The sequence below is a fragment of the Callorhinchus milii genome, unplaced genomic scaffold (genome assembly GCF_018977255.1).
Source record: "Callorhinchus milii isolate IMCB2004 unplaced genomic scaffold, IMCB_Cmil_1.0 Scaffold4, whole genome shotgun sequence".
Classification (NCBI taxonomy): Eukaryota; Metazoa; Chordata; class Chondrichthyes; order Chimaeriformes; family Callorhinchidae; genus Callorhinchus; species Callorhinchus milii.
The window spans coordinates 69853867-69868360 of NW_024704745.1; the positions used below are offsets into that span (position 1 = coordinate 69853867).

General features: G+C 44.1%; 1 protein-coding gene across 1 annotated transcript in view; it reads left to right on the forward strand.

Annotated features, from left to right (window-relative positions):
• The first annotated feature begins 1022 nt into the window (after positions 1-1022).
• LOC103183241 (microtubule-associated tumor suppressor candidate 2-like) overlaps positions 1023-14494 on the forward strand; it is a 189416-nt gene continuing 175944 nt past the window's right edge. The window contains exon 1 of the mRNA XM_042334100.1: positions 1023-1152. The gene's annotated coding sequence lies outside the window, so the exon portion shown is untranslated. The remainder of the gene's footprint in view (positions 1153-14494) is intronic.

A 14494-nucleotide genomic window follows, 5' to 3' on the forward strand; every position in this document is an offset into this window, starting at 1 on the left:
CGGGGAGAAAAGAGGTCAGTTGTTAAAGCTTGTTTGTCTTTTGCCTGACTGAGTGCACGGAATAAAAAGGCTCTCTGTGATCTGAAAACTAAATAAGCAGTAAATAATAAAAAAAACTTGGCATTTAGTATAGGTACCTTACCATGTCATCGAGACATCTCAAAGCGCTTCGCAGGATATTCTGTAAAGTGCCCCAGGACGCTACCCCATGTGAAGTGCACTATGTAAATGCAAGTTGTGGTCGGTGGTGTTTTAAAGTGTGAATTTTGTGGGCGTGAAACACAGCAGCCAATTTGCTCACAAACAGCCATGGAGCAAGTGGCCGGTTTTATTTGGAGGATGTGTTGGTCAGGACATATTAATACTACTACTAATAAGAATCCTTGCATTTGATATAGCGCCTTATCACGTCTTCGAGACGTCTGAAAGCGCTTCACAGAATACACCGTAAAGTGTAGCGACTGTGTACGTTGCGGGTGAAACGCGGCAGCCAATTGCGCGCAGCAGTGCGTCCCCACGCATAACGGAGAGAAAGTCCGTTCCATTTTAACAGTTGGAATAGCAGTAGTCGCAAGCTCGGGGGAACCGCAGGGAGAGAGAGGCGCCTCAATGACAAGAGGCAAGTGAGGGGGTGCAAAAGAAATACGTTTGGTAGCCCAAAGTCATCCAAACACTAGCCCAAGAGTAGACCAAAGCTATGTGCTGCCTCCCATGGGCGAGCAGAGTGGCCAATTTAGGTTAGTGCTTTTTGAAATTGGATAAGAAGAAGTCTTCAAAAGGGGGGAAATAAACACTTTGCAGGTTTAAATTTAAAAAAATACCCCCCCCCCACCCCCAGTCGTTTTTTTTTCACGTGCAGCACAACACAAACGCGCCCAATTGGGCGTGAAGCCGCCCAATCGGGTCACGTTGGGCGCAAATGGAGGCGGAGCGGTCACCGGAGAGCTCGAGCCGCGGCGGTTGGGCCGATTTTAAATGGGTCTCGCGAGACGTGCTCAAGGCCGCCCGCGCAGACTCGTGGTTCAATTGGAGCGCTCGGAGCGTCGCGTGTCCTCGCTCGAGGGGCGTCGAGGTGTAAAGCGCGGCGGAGGGGGGGGTTCGTTCGCAAAGACGAAGAGGAGAAGTAAAGGGGCGCCTGAGAAGAGGATTATGGTGAGTGATTTGGGTCGTGGATTGGTTCACTTACATGTCTGCGTGCGTGTGTGGGGGGGGTATGTGTGTGTGGGGGGGGCTATGTGTGTGTGGGGGGGTTATGTGTGTGTGGGGGGGGTTATGTGTGTGTGGGGGGGGTTATGTGTGTGTGGGGGGGTTGTGGGGGGGGGGTTATGTGTGTGTGGGGGGGTTTGTGTGGGGGGTTATGTGTGTGTGGGGGGGTTATGTGTGTGGGGGGGTTATGAGTGTGTGGGGGGGTTATGTGTGTGGGGGGGGTTATGTGTGTGGGGGGGGTTATGTGTGTGGGGGTGTGGGAGTGTGGGGAGTGGGTGGTGTGCGCGTGGGGGGCAGTGTGTGTGCGTGTGGGGGGGGGTGGATGGAGTGCGTGCGTGGGGGTGGGCGGAGTGCATGGGGGGGCAGTGCGTGCGCACGCACGGGGGGTGGGGTGGTGTGGGGTGGCGGGCGGTATGCGTGTGGGTGGGGGGCGGGTGGGGGGCGTGTGGGTAGTGTGCGTGGGGAGAGCAGGTTGTGTGTGTGGGACGCGGGTGGTTGTGTGAACGCACGTGTGTGGTTGTGTGTGGTTGTGTGTGAGTGGGAGGGGGGCAGACCAGTCACTGGGGGCAGGGAATCATCCCACCCAATTACTATTAACCACTCAAGCCAAAGCCGTAATGGGTAGGGTGGTCCTCGCTGGACAAGCAGCAGGAAAGCTTGCCAGATAGCGACATCTATGGTAAGGTATGAGGTTTTAGTTGGTTAATCTCCATCAGTACCCCAACATACACTCTGAGGTCCCCAAGTCTTGGTTCTTGCCTTCCTGCGCCTAATAATTTTCGGAATTAGGTAAGCAACAACAACACCAAAATTGCATTTGTGTAGCGCCTTCCATGTTAGGCTGACGTCCCAAGGCGCTGGACAGTCAGTGTTTCGGACCCGAGCTGGGGATTGGGGAGGATGGAGGGCAGGGGGTAAGCAGGGTGATCGAAAACGTGGTCGAAGAGGAAGGTCTTGAGATGGGTCTTGAAGGAGGCAAGGGAGAGGGTGAGGCGGAGGGACTGCGGGATGGAGTTCCAGAGGGTGTGTGCAGAATGGCAGAAGGCGCGCCCGCTAATAATGGAGCGGACGAGGTGGGGAACGTGAAGCAGGCCAGAGCCTGCTGAGCGGAGGGAGCGGGCAGGATGGTAGGAGGTTAGGTGGTCATGGAGGGCTTTGAAGGTGAAAAACAGGATCTTGAACTGTATCCTTTGCCTGATCGGATGCGTCCCTTCAGGGAGAGACAATTCCAACAATCTATCTGGAATTTCCATGTGTAGGTGGGATGCATGGAATTCTCAGTTTGGATTGGATACTCTTAACCATGGTGATGGGTTTTCACATGTGTTATGCACATGTTTCGCATATGGCTGACCAAAAAATAACCGCAAGACTGGTTTGGATGAAGAAGGAATTGGTGGCAGAAGTTTTTTTTTCAATGGGGGAGGGAGGGACAAAGCCGGAGGCCAGTGAGGGGGTAAAATCACGACCAAAGATGCCAGAGTATTGGCCTCCTTTCCCCCCCTCCCACCCCGTTCTGCCTCCAATTGAAGAAGGTCCTTTGATCCTTCTGATCTCATCCTTCCAGAGCCTTTATTAATGCGAGAAAGTGGTCCTGTGAAAGTACTGAGCAGACAAACCACTTTCTGCGGGGAATTAGGCTTCTTTTTGGTTTGCTTTAGGATTGTACTGCTTCACCCCACTTTGCGAAATTCAAAGTGTAAAATGGACATGAGTACTTTCGGAGACCCAGTAATGGAAGATTCTGATCGCTTTGTTTCAGCAAAGTTTATCTACTGAAATGCCCTCTTGAGCAGCTCATTAGTGACCTTTAGTATCCAATTTGCTATGGTTGACTGGCAAGCTCCTATATAATTGCTGCTTAGAACCAGGAAGGCGGCAGCAGTAAAAAATATCATGGGTTTAGTGACCTTCACACCTAACAAAAAAATGTTGCAATTACAGGTGGTAAATGGTTAGGCAATTCTTGACATAGTTCAGTGATATCGTGCCCTCTGAGCTGACACCTCGTCAGATACTGCACATATGACAGAACAAATTAAGTAATACTTTACAGACATGGTTTTACGAATGCCATGGCCACTCACTACTGACCTCCTCATTTTGTTACTTTGCTAGTGTTTTCACTAACTTTCTAGGGTACTGCAGAGCTGGTTCGCCTACTAAAGAATGGCTCTGCTGCACCCTGAGGATTTGGGATAGGATCCATCACATGAACACCATGGAGCTGAGTCCAAAGAATGGTGGTAACCAGGAGAATAGTTCACATGTACATTTATTTTCAATTTGCAAATCACAATTTTTTTTTTACCAGTCCTGGACCTTCCCTGTTATGTAGAAAAGGCCTGTCATGTTAATAAAGTGATAAAAATAGATTATATTAAAATAAAGTTGCTCAATCCACGACTGTTTGAGGGACACTGCTGCATTTTCCCATAAAATATACTTTACAGTATATATCCTGTGAAGCGCCTTGAGACATCTTGAAGACACAATAAGGCACAATATCAAATGCAAAGATTATTATAATAAGCTGCAACCCCATCCCACTATTTCAGGCCACAATTCTGTGGCCTGATGTTCAAATCACCCATTGTGGAGGAGAAAGATCAGCTTCCAACCAAGACAAAATTATTTTGTGACATGAGTTAGTCTTCAACTAACTTTAAAGCTAGTATCACGGTTTTCAAGTCAAACAGTCCAGGACTTCTTCATATTAGACTTGCATTCAGATAGTTTGATTGTTTTTAAATTGCAGTCGTATAGTTGTAATGACTAACCTTTTATTCTGACTTCTTCAGTCGTATGTCAGTGAAAGTGACAGTCTATTAGATAAAATGACAACCTGCTACCCTCAGAGTAAATGTATCTGACAGATGTCATTCGTCGCCCGCCTACTGTTATGTGATTTGCAGCATTAGATCTCCTCATGTCTACGCTTCTATTCCATTGTAGATCAGTTTTGTTTTGCTGCTTATTATTATTTTTATCACATGCAACACATTTCCTTTGGAATAAAATCAGAAAAAAGGCTGTTTCTGTCATCACCAGCCAGGAACTCCAGTGAAACGGGTCTGTAAAAGAGTTAAAGGCATCTGTTACAATGAGGCGTTAACATTTGCCAGACATATGGAATGTTGATACCCGCCAGAGGCCTTAATTGAAGACCTTATTTACAGGACAGATTTCCATGTATTCATGGAAAGGAAAAGTAGTGAGATTTGTACAGTATTTACAGGTACACTGTATTTAATGCAAATTGTGATACACACTTTACTCCACAGTAAATTAATTGATTGTTACACCCACAGACTCTCATTTAGGAATATAATAAATGTTTTGTTAGATTTCAACATATTTAAAAGTGCTAAGGAACACTAAGGAGTGCTATGGAAGTGGACTGGTTAATTTTTAAACAGAACAATAGTTAAAATGCCATTGATGACTTTCTTCCATTAAATTAAACTTCTACATCCAATTTTCTCCCTCCCTCGCCAGAAGGCTGTGACTCATGCTGAAGTAAACATAATTAGTACTTCATCAGCTCGCTATTCATCATGTTTGAGCCTGGTCAATGAGCCTAATAGGCTGTTCAGCCATGAGAGGACATCACAAATGAGCTTGATCCCGTCCTGGCTGGACATCTAAACATGTACAGAGCCTAGTAGGGATGACGATCAGGAACACTGGCTGATATTTCCCCTACCTAACTTTGGGACACGTGCAGATGGGAAGAGTAAATACTACACATGATCCTATTACACGTGGAGTCCTGTAGCTCAGTGGTTAGAGCACTCGCCTTGCAAGCGAGACACATGGGTTCAATTCCAGGCAGGGTGAAACCTTGGGCAAGTTTCCTTACTCCCCACGGCTAATAATAATCCCTCCAAAACAAAACAATAATAAATTGGTCATTTTTAATCCATGACTGTTTGTGGGATACTGCTGTGCGCAATTGGCTGCCGCATTTCTCCCACAAATATACTGTCAGATCACTTTATAATCTATTCTGTGAAGCACTTTGAGACGTCGCTATATGCAAGGATTACTATTATTCATCAGTTTACATTCTGCTACTGCTGAAGGGAAGAATGCAGGAATGCCTGTGTTGATAAGGTAAATGTGTGGGTTGGATGAATGTGCTATTATGTGTTCAGGGATTGAAGAATGTTAGTGTGGACTCATCCTCAGGGAGATTGAGGGGTGAAGTTGAGTCAACTAGTTTTGAGTTTGTGGAAAACCGATTGCAATCCAACAACAACAACAACTTGCACTTATATAGCACTCTCCAAGCAGAGTAGCATCTCAGAGCGCTTAACAGTGGAGGAGCCTGACTCCGAGCCGGGGGAGGTGACCTAAGCATGGTTGACAAGAAATTTTTTCTGGCGGTAATTGAAAAAGGGGAGAGGAGGTAAGGCGGAGGGATTGTGTTCCACAGTTTGGGGGCGTTGTGGCTGAAAGCGCAACCTCCAATGGTGGAGTGGAGAGTGCGAGGGACAATTAGGAGGCCGGTGTCAGTCAAGCGGAGGTGCCGGGTGGTGGATTGGGGAATGAGGAGGTCGGAGAGGTAGGGAGGTGCCAGGGAGCGAATGGATTTGAAAACAAGTGTGAAGATCTTGAAGTCGATCTGTTAATGATGGGGAACCAGTGGATCCTGGCCAGAACTGATGAGATGGGGGTACCGAGTTTGGACTGGATAAGTATGCAGGCATCAGAGTTCTGAATGAGCAGGATTTTTTTGAATAGTGGAGCTGAAGAGACCGTCGAGGAGTGCGTTTGAGTAATCCATGCGAGAGATGACAAACATATGCACAACGATTTTGGCTGCATTTGGGGTAAGGTACGGTTGGAGGCGTATGGTTGGAGGCAATGTGGCGGAGTTGGAGGACAATGGTCCTGGTCAGAGACAGGATGTAGAGGAGGAAGGACAGCTGGGGATCGAACCGAATGCCTAGGTTGTGCACTGATTCGGTGAGTCTTGAGGGAGAGTCCAGGGAGGTTTGAGGAGTTTAGATCCGCAGGCGTGAAGACGTTGACGGGAGCCAAAGAGTATGGCTTCCATCTTGTCCACATTCAGCTTCAGGAAATTTGCACTTATCCAGTTTCTGATGTCTGCCAGACAAGCTAATAGAACATCGGCGAACCTGGAGTTGATACTGGAGGAGGCAAAGTAGATTTGTGTGTCATCTGCGTACATGTGTAAATTTACCTTGTGTCTGTGGAAGGCATCGCCAAGAATATATAGATGAGGAAAGGAAAGGGGCGTTGGGGTACTCGCAGGTGACCAGGCGGGGCCGGGAGAAGAAACCATTTGCCGAGATGAAGTGGAGGCAGTTGGTTAAGTAGGACTTGAACCATGCGATTGGGGTCCCACTAAGGTGGGTGAGGGAGGAGAGGCGGTGGAGGAGGATGATGTGGTCGACTGTGTCAAACGCAGCAGAGAGATCCAGGAGGTTGAGGAGCCAGAGGGAGCAGTGGTCACAGATAGAGGGGATGTGACTTTGACAAGTGCTGTCTCTGTGCTGTGGGCAGGGCACAGACTGCAGGGGCTCAAGGAGGGAGTGGAGGGAGAGGTGTGACCGTAGTTCATCTGCAACAATGCGTTCAAGGAAGGGTAGGTTGGAAATGGGACGGTACTGTGAGAGATTAGAGGGATTAAGGTTGGATTTTTTGAGGAGGGGTTTGATAACAGTGGTTTTCAGGGGGAGTAGAACAGAGCCTCAGGAGAGAGACTGGTTGACCGTGTCAGCCAGCAGGGGGCAGAGGAGGGGGAGCTGAGTGACCAGCAAGAGGGGGTCGAGGTGAACTTCATGCAGGTGATTGTGGTTGAGAGGGAGGAGGGAGAAATGGGGGCAAAGCAGGATGGTGGAGTGGCAGGAGCCATGGTAGAGGGAGAATGCGGTGTGGATGGTCTGGGTGGGATGGAAGGGGACATGGGGGTGGCGGGGAGGACAATGCAGCCAAGCGGATGTTTTCAATCTTTGATGTGAAAAAGTCTAGGACGTCCGAGTTTGGGTTTTAAGTGAGTGGAGATGACTGTTGTACCAGGGGGACCGGGTGGATTTGGAAACAGCCCTGGATTTGGGCTGTTGTAGACAGATGGTCATTCAGCAGCTTAATGGTTTCATCAGGATCGCTGCGGATGGAGAGCCAGAGGGAGAGGAGGTCCGAGGAAGAGAGACATTTGTGAGGGAGTCGGGGAAGCTTCTTCCAGTGGCAGAAAAAAAAGTGGAGGACTTGGAAGAGGGGACGGGATGCGGAAGGAGAGTGAAGTGGGCCGAGATGGCCTTTCCTCTTTCAAGTCAAGGCTATCTGTAATCACGAGGTCGAGGGACCCACGGTTGTGGGTCGGCGAGTTGATGTGAGGGTGTGGATTAGGGAGGAGGGCAGTGAAATCCGAGAAGGTGGTGCAAAGGGAGTTAAATTGGAGGTTGAAATCACCCATTATGAGCAGTGCAGAGGGACTGGGATGAGAAGAGAGAGGAGATATCAGTGAGGAAGGAGCCAGGAGATTTGTGGGGTCGGTAAACCAGGAGAATTTTGACGGAGAGAGAGGAGGGATGGTAGTGAAGTGAAAAGGACAGAATGGGAGTAGTGGAGTGTGGGGCTAGGAACAGGAACATTTTCAGAGGAAGCTGCTTGGGTCGGGGCGTTAGCCACAACACGGGAGCGAGTGATCAACGAGGCAGCTTCGGACTATGGGAGACAACGCTTTAGAAGCTCACTTAGGAATATAATTAGGACCTATTTTAGGAATATATTTTGGGCTGTAAGGTTTTATGGAACAGCTGAAGTGCAGAAGTGCTGTTAATAAGGTGTTAACAACAGCATTGACACTCCTGGCGTCAGTAACATCCTATTTGGCATTCTACATTAAGATTGAGAAATGTGATGTGATAATTATCAGTTCAAATTGACTAAAAATTGAGTAATTCAATCGATAATTATTGACTGGCTGCAGAGGTAAAAACCCACTCTAATTCCAGTAGAATGGTTGAAGATTTCAATGGCTGCCAATATTGTCAAACCCGCTAGCAGTTACAAATGTTATTACGGCGAATGGTGCATCTGGTGAGCACCACTCTATGCATGATAGGCAGCAAGAGTGTCAGACACAGAAATGTTCAGGGCCTTTTGTTTATTAGGGGACTTGTTTCATATCTAATACTGATCAGAATGGTTTGACTGCAATTTGAGTCAATGGTTTGACTACAATTTGAGTCAGTCAATCGAGAATTATTGACTGGTTTGATAGCAAATTTAGTCAATATGTTAATTATCACCTTTGACAATTATACTATATTTTCCCCTCATGCCACTATTAAATATTTATGTTTACCAAAAGTGTCAAATGTCAGTCTGGCTCAGTTGGTAGCATTCTTGTCTCTGAGTCAGAAGGTTAGAGGTCAAGTCCCACATCAGGAATTTGAATTCACAGTCTAGTGTTGGGGGAGCACTGCATTGTTGGTAGTGCCACTCTTTGGATGAGAGGCTAAACTGAGGGCTCCTATCTGCTTGTTCAGGTGGATGGTAATGATCCAATGGGACTACTCAAAAAGAGAAGGGAGTTTCTCCCGGGGATCTGGACAATATTGTCACTGATAAAAAAAAAATTATTTCACATTGGCTTCAAGACTGTTTGAGGGACATTGCTGCACACAATTGACTGCCAGATGTATCTACAAATACACAGTTATTACACTTCACAGTAAAATCCTGAAAGCTCTTTGAGATGTCTCAATGATGTGAATAGATGGTACATCCAAAAAGTATTTTTATACATCCTACCTTTTATTGGAACATAGGGAAAAGATTGGTAAACATTTTGTTATTCACAGTGTTCATGATGATATTTCGAGGTTTGTTCTCTCCGGGATCGAGTTCCAGAGTTTGGGGAACCAAGAGCTTGCATTTATTTATATGCATTTATTTGGATGAAAAGTCCATTTGCGCTCGATAAATTTATTGTTGAGTACATTAATATTCACTGTACTTCAAAGTACTTTTTTATTAAATATTTAAGAATTTTTGATGTGATAAGCTGCTATATTAAATACAGTTATTGTTTATACCAAATCATTGTGGAGTCCTGTACCATATTGGTTAGAGCATTCGCCTCGCAAGCAAGATGACCTGGGTTTGATTCCCGGGCAAGGTGAACATTAGGCAACTTTCCTTACTCCACACACCTCTGTTTACCTAGCAGTAAGTAGAAACCTTGTTGTAATCGATTGGTGTACCGCTTTTCTGGTGGTAATAATAGAAAATAATTGGTCACTCAATCCACAACTGTTTGTGGGACATTGCTGTGTCCAAACATGGTTGCCATGTTTCGCCCACAAAATATACAGTTTATTCATTTTACAGTATATTCTGTGAAGCACTTTGAGACATCTCAAAGATGTGATAAGGTGCTATATCAAATGCAAGGATTGTTAATGTCCTCTTTTTGAACGGGTAGACAGATTGATTTATGTCTTTGTTTTGGTCAGCCAGGTGTCTGACACATATGGAAACACATTATCATGCTTAAGAGTATCCAAATTAGACTGAAAATTCCATGCATGCCACCTACATCTGGAAATTTCCGTGTTTGGTATGGAATGTGCTCTCTCTTCTCAAGGGACACATCCTGCTTATCTAATTCCAGGTTGGCAAGAATCGAGGCTTGGGGTCCCCAGCATGTTAGTTGGAGTACTGCTAGAGTTTAATCATCTAAAACTGCACAGCTTGCTCTAGAAAGCACTGTCTGGAAAGCTTCTGTTACTTGTCCAGCTAGGACCACCCTACCCACTAGAGCTGTGGCTTGCAGGGTTAACAGAAGTTGATTGGGAAATATCCCCTTCGCCCCCCTTGCCCCCCGCCCCCTCGCACTGGCGCCTCTGCTCAACTGGCACCGGCCTCCTGTTTGTCCCTCGCACCAAGTGCTCCACCATAGGAGGTCACGCATTCGGCCACTGTGCCCCAAAACTCTTAACATTCTCCCTTAATCCCTCTGCCTTTTTGAAGTCTCACCTGAAAACCTTCCTTTTTGACCGTGCTCATGGTCACCTCCTCGTCAGGCTCTGCCACTGTTAAGCGCTCTGAGACGCTATCCTGCGCTACATAAATGCAAGTTGTTGTTATATCAAGTTTAACTATTATTTAAAAATGTTGCTGGAGTTGATTACCTATGCAGTTAACAAGACTTTACCAGGTGTTCGTAATTTGGGAGATTACGATTATGATGGGCAACTCCTCAGAGCTCCAGCTGGCCCTTTGCATTTGGCCATCTGCAGGGCATATCTCAATAATGATGGAAAGGTGGCACCATCGTCGCTGTCATTGGATGGAAGCAATGTCTTGTCTCACTTGTGCCTCTTCAGAGGCCAATAGGTAAGGAGGCACATGCCTCCTTACCTATTACCAATGGATCCTTCATCGGCCACTTAGTCTTGGGGAATTCCGATCTTAAATTTTCAGGCTTGCTTATCTCAAATTGTTATTTTATAGTCAGTGACTATTTCTTAATTCCAGAAAGTAATTAGGCNAAAAAAGATTTGGGGACCCCAGAATTTTGTTGTGGAGTTTAAAATTCACAGCTGGAGTTTCAAAACACATAACTTTGTATGGTGAATACTGTCTGGTAAGGTGGTCTTATACACAACAATAGTCTTGACAATCTTGGGACAGTCAAGGTTTTGCACCATAAGTTTAACCTGTATTGGGGCTTTGCTCTCATTGTAGAGAGGTGAGACGAGAGTGCCCTTTGCCGCTTTAAAGGACAACTACAAGGTGAATTCTGATCAGTGATCTATAAGACCTTTTCCATCCTTCACCACTTTCCTCAGATTTCAGCATTAATACTGCCCCCGAGTGTAGAGCCACGTGGTCCTCGCAGTGGACTGCAAAAATAAGGCCTTCAATCTGCTAACCACTTCCTGCCAGCTCATCCAACCTCTATGCAGTTGGATCTCAACTGTGGCCTTTTCAGTCAGGTGGTAACCCAGCATAATACTCACTCCAGACCCCATTGATGCTCTTGTGTATTTTTGTAGAGCACCAGATTTTTGCAACACTGGTACCAATGGGGGACCATGCAATCATTACCAATGACAAATATCGACAAGCAGAAAAAAGATTGGAGATTGCTCTTGTGAAATTGCATTCCCTTATGGAGTACTGCAACCCACTGATCCTGCTTTTTCCCTTAGCAGTTACATTGACAAGATCCTGCTTTGTGAAGGAGTGGCTGGCAGCCTGTAACTTCAGTTTATATCTAGATGCAATTGGATGCTATGTTGAGCAGGAATAAAGCACCATATCTACAGGGCAATTTCTGCTCCAAGTATTACTATTTATATGGATCACAGAGCCAGTGTGTCTAAACACATAACTGCATGGTCAAGTTTGGAAACATCCAGGCTTGCTTCCCCTTTGCTGGAAGGAAAGGCATGTTGCACTTGTCCCTGCTGCTCTGCGCATTAAAACTTAAAGCTCCATGTGTGGCAGATTTACAGCAGCAGTTGGAATGGGAGAAGTTGTAGCTGATGTCATGATGCTCTCTCACTGTGTCAATACATTTCACTTTATATTGGAGTGTGATAAATTTGTTAATCTCAAAGAATTTCAAAATCAATTAAATACATGAAATTACTCTAATAATGAGATGTCATTTGCATTATCTGGCTTGTCACATTCTCAGTATATATTTCCAGTATATATTTCTTCCTGTCACATCTTTGTTCGATGGTCTGGACTGCTCTTGTGCACTAATAGTGTTTGCAAATACTTCCTCTTGAATATTAGCCTTCAGCGATACAAAAGAAAAGGACTACATGGGTTTGTTTCGAATGGTGGCCATGTTTCAACACACGGCCTCTGTTGCAGTTTCAACACAAAAGGATGATCCACAGGGGACATTAGTATTGGGATGGGTAGAATCCTGGGATGACCGTTAATTAACTTATGTTGTAGTGCACAGAAAGCTGAATGCTGCAACACAGTTACCTGCTGTGCATTGTTTTGTATTCCAGATATAAGTGTGGAATTCATATATTTTGGGAAAAAGAAGCATTGCTTGTTGTTATTATGATGCATTCAGCAGGCAGGATCAAAATGAGTTTTAATATTCTTTCATTCTTGGTTGCCATTCTGATATTGAATGAAATTGAATAGAGTGGCAGATTCAGTCCAGCAAGTCAGGGAACAACTTACTGCAAAGGATTTATTAGTATTACTCCTTCTGGCTTGATTTAAAATGGATGGTTTTTAATCAAGATTTTATGCGACCCTGGTGAATTTCCCTTGGCTTTCAATGGCAGGTTAGTCAATAAATGATGTACATTGCTGAATCCCAGTAAACTTAACTGGAGTTGCAACTAATTAGCATCTTAAATCTTTAATTATGAACATTTCAGAATGTTTGAACACGGTTGTGTATTTTACTATTTAATGGGTAAATCTTTAATTTGGGATTTTTAAAAAACAATATTTGCAGCATTTATTTTGATTATGTTTTGTGTATTAAAAATGGAGAATTAAATAAGTGATTCAGCTACTGCTTATAATTTATTACCTAAATATTTTTATTCCATAACTTTTGATAATTTGTTCTGCAAAGCACTGTTCCATTAGCAGCAATTAATCTTTTTTTACCGCTCTATATATGCCTTGTTTTTCACTAGCTCTTCCAAAGCCCAGTGGAAGCATAGCTTTGGACATAGCAATCTGAATAGTAAATCGATAGTTCTGTAATTTTGAAAGCACTGCCAACTCACTTTTAGTAGCTTGTAAATGAGAATGTGGTCTCACTAATTCAGTGAGTCTCAATACTCTTTGAAACAGTAGAAATACTAAACCTATGAGAGAGAAAAATATTCCTCTATACTGTGGTATTTCACCCTTTCACCAAAATCTTTTATGTAGGTTTTATCAATGTGCCAATTGCACCTTTTGATTTTTTTTTATTAAAAAAAAGTAACTGAAGTGAAATTTGTCTTGTCAGTAAATTTAGTAACTCGGACAATGTGTGATCTCATAACTGGAAAATCACACAATAAGCACAATAGCAAAAGTCAGTACACTTAGCAGGGTGTACTTCTTGACTATTTTGACATTAGCTACACTAAATTTTTTCTTGAATAGCCTAAATCTGTTCACCTTTTGAAATTAGGTGGACAAAGTTTCATCTTAGTGTTTACTAGGATACCTGGAAAACTGTTTTCTTATTGACATTCAATGAAGGGAGGAGTTGGGAGTTGTTGAAGGAATTTTACATTTTTTAAAAATATCAGGAGAGATGAGGCCAACTACCAATTGTTTGTATTTTCCCTCCCCGTTCCTTAGATATAGCTGGACTCAGCAGCATTCTTATTGTACGCTGAAGCAACATTTGGCCACTTTTCTGGATAGACCATGGGCAGGTTTTCTTTCAGTCAGATTTACACCATAATTATATTAATATTCCTTGCATTTGATATAGACCTTATCGCATGATCGAAATGTCTCAAAGCACTTCACAGGTTATACTCTAAGGTGGTTTGACTGCATATTTATGAGCGAAATGCAGCAACCAGTTTGCACACAGCAATGTCCCCCAAATAGCCATGGATTGTATGACCATATTTTTTTTACTTGGGGATGTCCTAAAAGAATAAGGAAAATCAACTGTTCAAAGCAGGTTACAATCTACATAATTCTAAATTTTAAACTTAACTTTTGATTACAAGAGTTTTTAAGTAAAAAAATATTTTTCAGTGGTAAGGGGAAGTTCCTTAGTGAAAGTGCAATAGAATTTGTTCTAACAATTGTGATTGAACATTAAGATTCAGTGAAAACAGTATGTTCAGCAAATGGTAATAGACGTCACTGGTGTAAATCTGCTTTTTCTACTAAAAGCAATTAATGTGGCATAGATTTTGGCTGAGTGTGTAAATGCATTATCTGACACAGCATTAAGACCACATCTGATTTCAGCTGTGCCAGCAGTTGGAGTGATACGATTGGCCTTAGTGCCTCAGTTGAAATCAGTTGTGGACTTCTCAGACAGGTTCCTCTCATCACTATGCAGTGACATGCAAGGTTGTGCTGTGATGCTTCTCCAATGGAATAGCCTATTCAATGCCTTGTTTCATAACACAAAGAATGATTGCCAGGGTGAGATGTGGAAAGTTGCCAGCAACTGTTGAACCACACTCCTCAAATCTACTGTATTGTCTGGATATTGTTATCACTGCTAATAAGAATAAGTGACCTGGCATTGTTGGAAATGGAAGGAACAAATTCTAGAATGAAAATTCCATTTTGT